Source organism: Anolis carolinensis, chromosome 4 (assembly GCF_035594765.1).
Source record: "Anolis carolinensis isolate JA03-04 chromosome 4, rAnoCar3.1.pri, whole genome shotgun sequence".
Lineage (NCBI taxonomy): Eukaryota > Metazoa > Chordata > Lepidosauria > Squamata > Dactyloidae > Anolis > Anolis carolinensis.
In genome coordinates, this window is record NC_085844.1 from 13,934,662 (window position 1) to 13,944,543 (window position 9,882).

General features: G+C 39.7%; 1 long non-coding RNA gene across 1 annotated transcript in view; it reads left to right on the plus strand.

Annotated features, from left to right (window-relative positions):
• hhla1 (HHLA1 neighbor of OC90) overlaps positions 1–8,944 on the plus strand; it is a 33,274-nt gene extending 24,330 nt beyond the window's left edge. The window contains exons 15-17 of the long non-coding RNA XR_010005862.1: positions 4,551–4,701; positions 6,874–6,956; positions 8,009–8,944. This is a non-coding gene — a long non-coding RNA (HHLA1 neighbor of OC90). The remainder of the gene's footprint in view (positions 1–4,550; positions 4,702–6,873; positions 6,957–8,008) is intronic.
• Positions 8,945–9,882: the final 938 nt, after the last annotated feature.

Sequence of the window (9,882 nt, forward strand, 5' to 3'; positions counted from 1 at the left end):
AGCACCCCTAATAGATGGCCATCCAACTTCTGCTTAAAAGCCTCCAAAGAAGGAGCCTCCATCACACTCTGGGGCAAAGAGAGAATTCCACTGCCGAACAGCTCTCGCAGTTAGGAAGTTCTTCCCAATGTTCAGGTGGAATCTTGGTTCCTGTACTTTGAAGCCATTGTTCCACATCCTAGAGTTTTCCACAGCCTTCCTCTGGGGCTGAGAGAATGTGGCTTTCCAAAGGTGACCAAATGGATTTCCATGGCTGAGTGGATTCTCTCCTTCAACCAATATGTAGTCATTTATGTTGGGAATGAAGCTCCAACTAAGGAGCTCTTCACATGGGGCAAAAATGCTCCATTATGCCACTTTATTCCAAAGCTTGGACAGGACCTGCCCAGGGCCTGCCCATCATCACACGACATACGGTAGGCCCTGCACAGTTTCCTCCCAAAGTGGAGGCAATGTTCTCCACCATGAGGAGGAAAGTGATATTCGGGTAGCTCTGATGGAGCTACCCACAGTTTCCTCCCCAAATCCCCATGTGATGGCAAAAAGGGCGGTGGGCCAACACATGTTGCTGCCCTTTCTGCCATCTTTCCATGCTTCCTCCCATGAGATCAACTTACGTAGGAGTCGGGTGATGTGGAGCATGAGGAGCTCGGTTCCCCCCCCCCCCCATGACACTAGGCGATTCTAGCGGTTGTGTGACAAGGTCGTTATTTGTCCAAGGAGAACCCAAAAGAAGCTCCACCTTCATTTACACTCTCTTCTATAGTGTCAACACTGTGTTGCCACTTCTGGGATTTTGAATGCCTGGGTGGGAAAATAGCAATGGCAGCTCTCTGTCTGACGCAGAACCAGTGTTCCATGGAATCATGGGTTAATTTTGGTCCTCAATCTGCCTTCGACTTATACACAAGTATTCACAGAAAGTTGACTTACAAAGGCATAAATCCTCAAGAGTGTTCCAGCTAACATTTTCACATTCTAGTTTCTGCAAAATATCATGCATAAAGAATTAGAGTTCAGACATTTGACTTCATTAAAAATGTAGCTACATACTCTCTCTTGCCTTCAACAGAAATTGGACATTCTAATGTCTATGATTTATTATCTTCCTGTGCAAGGAACTCATCTAACACAAACCTGTAAAGGATGTTTGAAAAATAATTCATTATGTAACTAATTTTGAAAAATCCCAGTGACATTAAGGTTGCTTTCTAAAAAAAGTAACTCATTTTCTTACTTGCTTCTTCATTTCTGTTTAAAATGAAAATTCTTAAAAGTGACAAAGGAATGGCATGACTTGAAAAATCCTTCCAAAAATAAATGAAAAATGTTATTCAACACAGCTCACCCTAAAGAGTTGTAATTCTTTAGTTTTTCTTTCTAAATGTAATGTTATGCTCACATTACCCCAAAATCCAGTACAGAAATATCACTGGTTTCCCTTATCCAAAAAATATTCCCTTCCCAAAAGTGCTTGTGGGTCCCTCTAGGTTCTCAGTGTGGTCCTGTGGTATGCTTCTAACCTAAATATGGTCAAAATATGGGGTTCACTATTATCCACATTACCAGGTATTCCCATGTGGTCTTGTAGTGTATCCTTGTGGATACGAAAGTGGTACTACAATGCTGTGTTAGTTGTAATGGATCTGTGCATAACAGTATCTTGGTGATAACCCCTTTTTAAAGTTTGGATTTATGCTTGGAGAGGATTCAGTGCCTCATTGCCACCAGCTTCTGCAGGTTGCAACATGATTAGGACAGTGTAAACAGCAGTGGCCACTGCTTCTATTTGTTGTTATTGCTATTTACCATCATATTGGGTTTGACTGTTGATTACCCTAATGGGAGACCTTTGAGAGATAAAACCCTGCTTCAAACTTGCAAAATCAGGGCTTTGGCTTCCTTGATCGAGTCAACATTACAGTGATGCCTTGATTTAAGAGTTTAATTCATTCGGTGACCGAGCTCTTAACTCAAAATGCTCTTATCTCAAAAGCAAAGTTTCCTATTGAAATTATATTAATGAATTCTGCCCACCCCCCAAAATGCCCTTCTATTTTTTGTTACATGTTTCTAAATAAGAAAATGTACTTTAGTTTTTTTTAATGTAATGTTATGTTCACATTACCCGAAAGTCCAATACAGAAATATTACTGGTTTAGTGATAACAAATAATGTATAAATTGACATTCACATGGGACAATAAAAAAAGAAAGATCAAATTTAAAGTGGTAGAAGCAGAAAATTGTGTCAAGGAAGCACAAAGCACAATGTGAAGAGGCAGAAGCATCATTTTCTTCATACTATACTCATTTCAGTCTCTCTAAAAACAACACTAAATCAACTATATCAAAGTTCCTCAAAAGGGACAAGAGCAACATGGACAGCAGTCTTCCAAAGCACACAAGAGCACGAGGCATGGAAGCTGCTCCCTTGAAGCCCTAAAGACCTGTATTCTCACATTAGTGCTCCCTCTGGCGCTGCTCTTATGTCAAAGCAAAACCTGGGCCAAGCGGCGGCTCTTAACTCAAAATGCTCTTAAGTTGGGATGCTCTTAAGTAGAGGTTCAACTGTATCATTAAAAAAGTTACAGCTGTGACCTCAAAATTCAGCAACACTTAGTTCCAAGATTACAAAATGAGTAAGTCTCCCTTACCTCCATGAATCTTATATCAGAATTTCATATGGATAGGTTTGCACTAAGTCCCATTAAAAATGATGGGCCTTACATTTGTCTTAACTTGTACAGTCAGTTTAATTGAGGAGTTTGTTGGTATTTGCCCTCAAGTTGACTTTGCATTTTGGCCACTCTTTAAATAAGAGATCTCAAAGAGACCCTGTTATTCCCTGCTGAAGACTTGCACATTCAGGGCCATGGCTTCGGTGATTTAGTCTATCCATTTGCATTGTGACTTTTCCCTTTTCCTACAACCTCCAACTTTATCAAGCAAGTATTTTCTATTGATGTATGTCCATTCATAATACATCCGATGTACAATAGCTTTGTTGTTCCTGTGTACCTTTCAGTCATTTCTAACTTATGGCAACCCTAAGATGACCCTATCACAAGGTTTTCCTGACAATATTTGTTTAGAGGAGGATTGCCTTTGCCATCCTCTGAGACTAAGAAAGTGAAACTTACCCAAGGTCACATGACAGATTTCCCTGGAGAAACACTAGTTTCTCAATGTCTTGGTCTAAAACTCTAACTACTATAACTACATCATGCTGGCTCTTTACAATAACCTAAGTTTAATCACTTTGGTTTCTAAGGAGAACCTAGGCTTAATTTTTTTTCTTGGAACCATTTGTTTGTTCGTTTGTTTGTTTTGTCAGCCTATGGTATCCTCAGAACTCCCTACCAGGTACTGCATTTCATAAGAGTTGATCTTCCTATCATTTTGCCCTACTGTCCAGCTTTCACAACCATACAGAGATGTTATTAATACTTTGTCAAAGCTCATTCTGACTTAAGTATTTAATCATTTATCTTTACACTCGGGGATTCTATCCCTTTCTTGCATAGCATTATCTATTGCTCAAAAAAGAGTCCAGATGGGCAGTTTTAATACACTTCACACATCTAATAGGTGAGACTACCAACCAAAAATAATAATAGCTGCTGCCAGTTTTTTTTAACATTTCATTTTGATACCCCAACGTCATTAGTCAAATGGCTTTTGGAATCATATTTTTCTTTTAAATGGGGCATCCAGTAGCTGGACACAAAGCCAGCTGATGTTTCAAATACAGTAGAGTCTCACTTATCCAACATAAACGGGCCGGCAGAATGTTGGATAAGCGAATATGTTGGATAATAAGGAGGGATTAAGGAAAAACCTATTAAACATCAAATTAGGTTATGATTTTACAAATGAAGCACCAAAACATCATGTTAGACAACAAATTTGGCAGAAAAAGTAGTTCAATACGCAGTAATGCTATGTAGTAATTACTGTATTTATGAATTTAGCACCAAAATACCATGATATATTGAAAACATTGACTACAAAAATGCGTTGGATAATCCAGAACGTTGGGTAAGCGAGTGTTGGATAAGTGAGACTCTACTGTATATACCATACCATTTTGGTTTGCCTTTCTGCTACTTCTCTTAACTACAGTTTGGACCTGAAGAAAAAAAGGTACATTAGGACACATTAAATTGAAGAAAGTTTTCTCCAAACAGTATGACTGCTCTCAAATGTTGTGGCGAGGTTTATCACAAAAGGGCAGACATTTTTTATAACATACAAAATATATTATTTTGATTTTCCAAGCAATCTCCCTTCCATAGCAGGCATCAACAAGCCCAAAGGAATCCTTTATGGAGTTCTTTCACAGCATAGTTCTGCGAGTTTCTCCTTAGAAGTAACATGAAAGGATGGCTTCACAGAATTCCTTGGTGTTGTTCTGCCATCATCTCTGAAGGACCTCTGGGGGTTTCTTCCTCTGTGTTTCTTCTTTGTAAATAAACTATTAGATGTGCCCACAAGTGTCTTTTAATATGTCAAACACACGGGCCTCTTTGGGATTATGTTTTCCCCTAGGATGCCCACAGACAATCAAGAAAGGGAGCTCTGTGACTACACCATCCGTCCCGGTTCAGAGGATAAACCCTTGCGTGATGGAGCTGTGCAAATTTTATCAGCAGTGTCTTTGTTCAAGGGACAGAAGCTACTCAAGAGAAGATGCTATAAGGTAAATAAAAGAACCAGTCTGGCTGTTATATAGAAAAAAACAGAATTCGAAATATGAGGAAGAAGAAAAGGGGAATTAAGGACTGTATTTTCTCATTGTGTGGGTGGATTCTTGTCATTATAATTAAGTTTTAAAAAGTATCCCTGAAATTACAAATTGGGTTGAATCGAAAAGTTTGAGGGGAGGAATAGAATGTTCTGAATGTAATTTAGCAGGTGTGTATTGGATGTAGATGCTTTAGCAAGCTGAACGACTTCACAAGGGACCCTCCAAGTTGGAGGAAGGAGAAAGAAGGTATAACATTGGGATGCTGTATTGACTCATTCAGAGGTACTTGAGAAATCTACCTCCAAACAATATGAGGTGTGTGCATTTAGAACATGCAACCATCAACATTTTATGGATGAAAATCAGGACATAAATGGCAAAAGCAACATCAGAATGCAGTGAAATGGACAAATATTATTGATGGGAAAGAACGGACAAGCTAAGAGAGGCAGCAGCAGTGAGTTTTTGTTTGAGTCTATAGCAGTGGTTCTCAACCTGTGGGCCACGAGAATGAAAATCTTGTCTGCAAACCTCCTTCCTCTTTATTTATTTCATTTTATTTTCACTCCTTTCTGCAGAGCTGACCATTGCATTGGATAGACCACATCAGCTCTAGATTATTAAATATGTTTTTCTGTGGGCAAGCAGATGGCAACAATTGGGTGGCATATGTTTTGTAACAGAAACTAGAGCTGATGTGGTTCATCCAATGCAATTTTCTGAATCAGCACCCCAAATAACAAAACCGAATCTAAAGTTGACCAAAAACTGTTTCGTAAGCCTTTTGGTACTAATGTTGGAGAGTGATCCTTGGTCAAAGGGGTCCCTGGTCATGTGGGACCTGGTAAAAAAAAAGGTTGGGAAACATGAAATTCAGTTCCATTTCTATAGGGAAGGCAAGATTCTTGCCCTTCTTCCCCTCTGAGTGAGCACTCAGTTGAACAACTTCTGAATTTTGAACTCAGTTTCCAGTAACTGAGTACAAAGGAAACAAGTAAGTGTGAGGGGAGAGGAACTGAGATATTTTAAAAGCAGTGGGATAATTGAAGGGTGTGAGAACTACATCTTTGGTGGTAGGGCGCTAAGGCCTATTCACTCCAGGCAATATCTGGCATGCATGAGAAAGTTCATATCAAGCCACATGCATTTAGATGCCCTCATGGTATAGTATAGGGGCTGGACTGTTTCCATTACACCAGTGGTTTTTAACTTGTGGATCCCCAGGCGTTTTGGCCTACAACTCCCAGAAATTCCAGACAGTTTACCAGCTGTTAGTGGCACAGTGTGTTAAAGCGCTGAGCTGCTGAACTTGCGGACCAAAAGGTCCCAGGTTCAAATCCTGGGAGCAGCGTGAGCGGCCGCTGTTAGCTCCAGCTTCTGCCAACCTAGCAGTTCGAAAACATGCAAATGTGAGTAGATCAATAGGTACCGCTCCGGCGGGAAGGTAACAGCGCTCCATGCAGTCATGCCGGCCACATGACCTTGGAGGTGTCTACGGACAACGCCGGCTCTTCAGCTTAGAAATGGAGATGAGCACCAACCCCCAGAGAAGGTCAAGACTGGACTTAACGTCAGGGGAAAACCTTTACCTAGTATTTCTGGGAGTAGCAGTCCCAAATATTTTAGGGCCCTTTCATACCACCCACATATGATGTCATCTAATGGCCATAATTCCCTATTATGGAATCCTGTAATTTCATGAGTTGTTTAAGATCCCCTGGCTTATAACTGTAGTGCCTGCAAAACTATGTATCCCAAGGTGCAGTCATGGTAATTAAAGTCAAAGCAGAGTGCTATAATTATTTGATCCGAATAGGATCCTGATTATGGTGGAAACAATGGTGAAGCACCCACACTGGCATGGGACGGAAACATGAAATTCAGTTCCATTTCTATTCTTTTGAAATTGGTAAAAGCTAAATTACCATTGTGAACAATGATAATGATTTCATTGGGATTGTGCCTTTGGTAATGTGAAATACTACCTTGTTTTCCAAGAGCGAAGTGAAAGCTTCTGTCCATGTATGTATGCAATGAAGAGATGTATGCTTATGGGATTTTTAGAGTTAATATACATGCATGAATACAGAAATACTCCATATATCTCGTAAATGTGTTTTTTAGGTTCTGCATTGAAAACTATTCTTGGTTCTGGAAAAACGCAATGTATGTTTGTGAAAAAGTCAAAAGAACAGCTTATTCCAAGAGTAAGTAGAAGTGTTACTGGAAGTTTTTCAAAATTTTGGATCCCAGACTTAGCTAGCTGTGCCTAAAGCAGAATTATTGAAATTAGCGAAAGAAACATACCTTGAGTCATGATTACTTTATATCTTATTGGTTTTAGTTGGGGTATTCTAATCTTAAAAAGCCTAAATCATCTAAAGACACCAGAATTTGTCTGATCTCGGAAACTAAGCAGGGTCAATCCTGCATTAGACTCAGATGGAGGATGCCAGCAAATACCAGGTGCTGTAGGCTTTATTTCAGAGGAAGGAATGAGCAAAACTGCCTCTGAGTACTGTATGACCCTCATATTCATGGGAAATATGTCCCAGTACTTTGAAGGGATATTTAGAACCATAGGTAACAGTGAATCCTTTTGAAAAAGCAATTATCAGTCTGTACAGTCATGCTGGAGGACCTAGGAAATGCCTATAGTGAACACTTCTTTGGGATTTATAGCTGGGGATTATGGTCCAAAGAGTGACTTTCCCAAGCTCTGTAAATAAAAACATGATTATTTTTGAATGACTGATACTTGTAACAAGTTTCTGGGATATTACAATTTGCACATATTCGAGGCAAAGCAGGGAGAAAGTAGAGTCATATAGTTTATGGAAGCCCATAGTGGTTGGAGGCCTCCATGTTCGGGTGCATCTATACAGTAGAATTGATTCAATTTAACTGCCATGGCTCCATGCAATGGAATGATGGGAGCTATAGTTTTACAAAGTTTCCTTCCTTCTCTACCAAATAGTGCTGGAGCCTCACCAAACTACAAATCCCGTGATGGACCCACATCATTCTACAGTGTAGATGCACATTAAGTCGAGCTATGAATCCAGTTTTACCTATTTTGGGGATAAGATTCCAAATCTTGAATAGCTCTTGAACCTGGAACAGATTTACAGTCCCATTTGTATGGAAGTCACCATCTGCTTCCAACTATATACTCCTGGATCTGAACAGTTTTAACCTGCACTGTGCAATTGTTAATATGCAAACTTATCTATTAATACCTGCCACCATTGCTTTTCAGCTTTGAAGCAAAAATGCCTTGCAAGCATTTGCCGATCTATTTAAAACCTCAAGAGGAGCCATGGGTTACAAGAAGGCTTGCATCAGTTCTTAGGTTTGAATGCCTGATGATACAACACATGGGAGAACAAAGACATGGAAGACATTTTTCACTTGTAAAATCGTTTTTTCTCTTCCCTGTAATGCTTAAACCAAGTTTGATAACTAATAGAAGGTGAAATTGAAATCAGAAACCTGTATTGTAATGAAATATTTTGGATTTATTTGTATATTTCTTTTGATAAAACATTTGTTAGTTTTGCAAGCCATGGATTGTTTGATTGTGTTTGAAATAGCATTGAAGCCAATTCAAATTAAAAACAAAAACTCAGAAATGTAAGACTTATATTGCAGTAATGTCTTGAAGATTTTGTGGGATTTTTTGTTTTGTTTTGGTGCCTTTTAAAAAATCAGGCATATATTTAATAGAATTCATGCTAAAGCTGTATGTGGTTATAGTAAGATATTATTATTATGGAACAATGATTTTGAAGCCATTTGATATATAGACTGGCAGTCTTTCCTCTTAAGCACGCCAGAAACTGGTAACATATATATTACCTGAAACTATCCATAACTGTCCATCAAAAGTCTGTGGTCCAGCACCAGTCCACAAACAACCACATTGAGTAGCATTGGTATAGAGTTTATGATATACAGTTCATGAATATGAACAGCTTCATTGTATGTAATTGTGTTTTAAAGGCATGGACCATTGATCTATTTAGCTCCATCTGGTTTAGACTAGAAATGGGGAATTGCTTGGCCTATCAATTATTTTTGAACTACAACTTCCATCTTACACCTTTTGCAGTGCATGCATTCACTAGTAAAAGACCCTTCAGAGCTCTGTTTAAAACTTTCCAGCAAAGGTGAGTCCATCACCTTCTGAGTTAGTTTATCCTATTGCCAAACATCTCAAGAAGGTCTTCTGATGTTAAGTGAACACTCCTTTCTTCCACCCATTGATTTGGGTCCTATTTTCTGGAGAAGCAGAGGAGCTTTTTAAACAATATTCGATCTGGACTTCTCTTCAAATGTGTGTATCTGCCTTTAACTTTGAGGACTTCATCACATTAGGGAATTTTAGCATCCTAAGATGCTTGGAGGACACAGGGAGGACAGAGCCTGGTGGATGCCATTAGATGACGCACAGCTACTTTCAGCAGGACTCCGTCCTTCCAGTGTCCTCCAAACTTCCTAGGATGCTTCCTGGAGAACATGGGAGGCTTCTCAAGTTCTCATTGAGAAGAATGAGGCTAGCATGGGGAGAAGCCAGGCAGCGATGCTTCCTCTTGTGTGATGAGTAAATGGATGATGCAGGCGATGCGGAGCGTGGGGCAAAGGGTTTCCCCTGCTGCCTACCAGATTCATCACGATGCATGGCAAATCCCCTTGTTATCGCCCACCATGTGGACCTCAGTGTGATGAGGTCCCAAGTCTCATTTTGTCTTGTGGTGCCCCCCATGAATGTCATTTATATTTCATATACAGTGTTCCCTCACTTATCGCGGGGGTTACATTCCAGGACCACCGGAAATAAGTGAAAATCCGCAAAGTAGGGACGCTATATTTATTTTAATATTTATACAATATTTTAGTAGTTATACACTATTTTAAGCCTTTATCAACCAATCGTGTGTTGATAAATCGCCTCCTTCTCCTCCCGTTGCCACTTGGGCTCCTTTTCTCTCCCTTCGGCTTCTTCTTCCTCCCTTCCTTAGGCTGTAAATTGTATTTTTTATTTATTGATACAGTAGAGTTTCTCTTATCCAAGCTAAACGGGCCGGCAGAAGCTTGGATAAGCGAATATCTTGGATAATAAGGAGGGGTTAA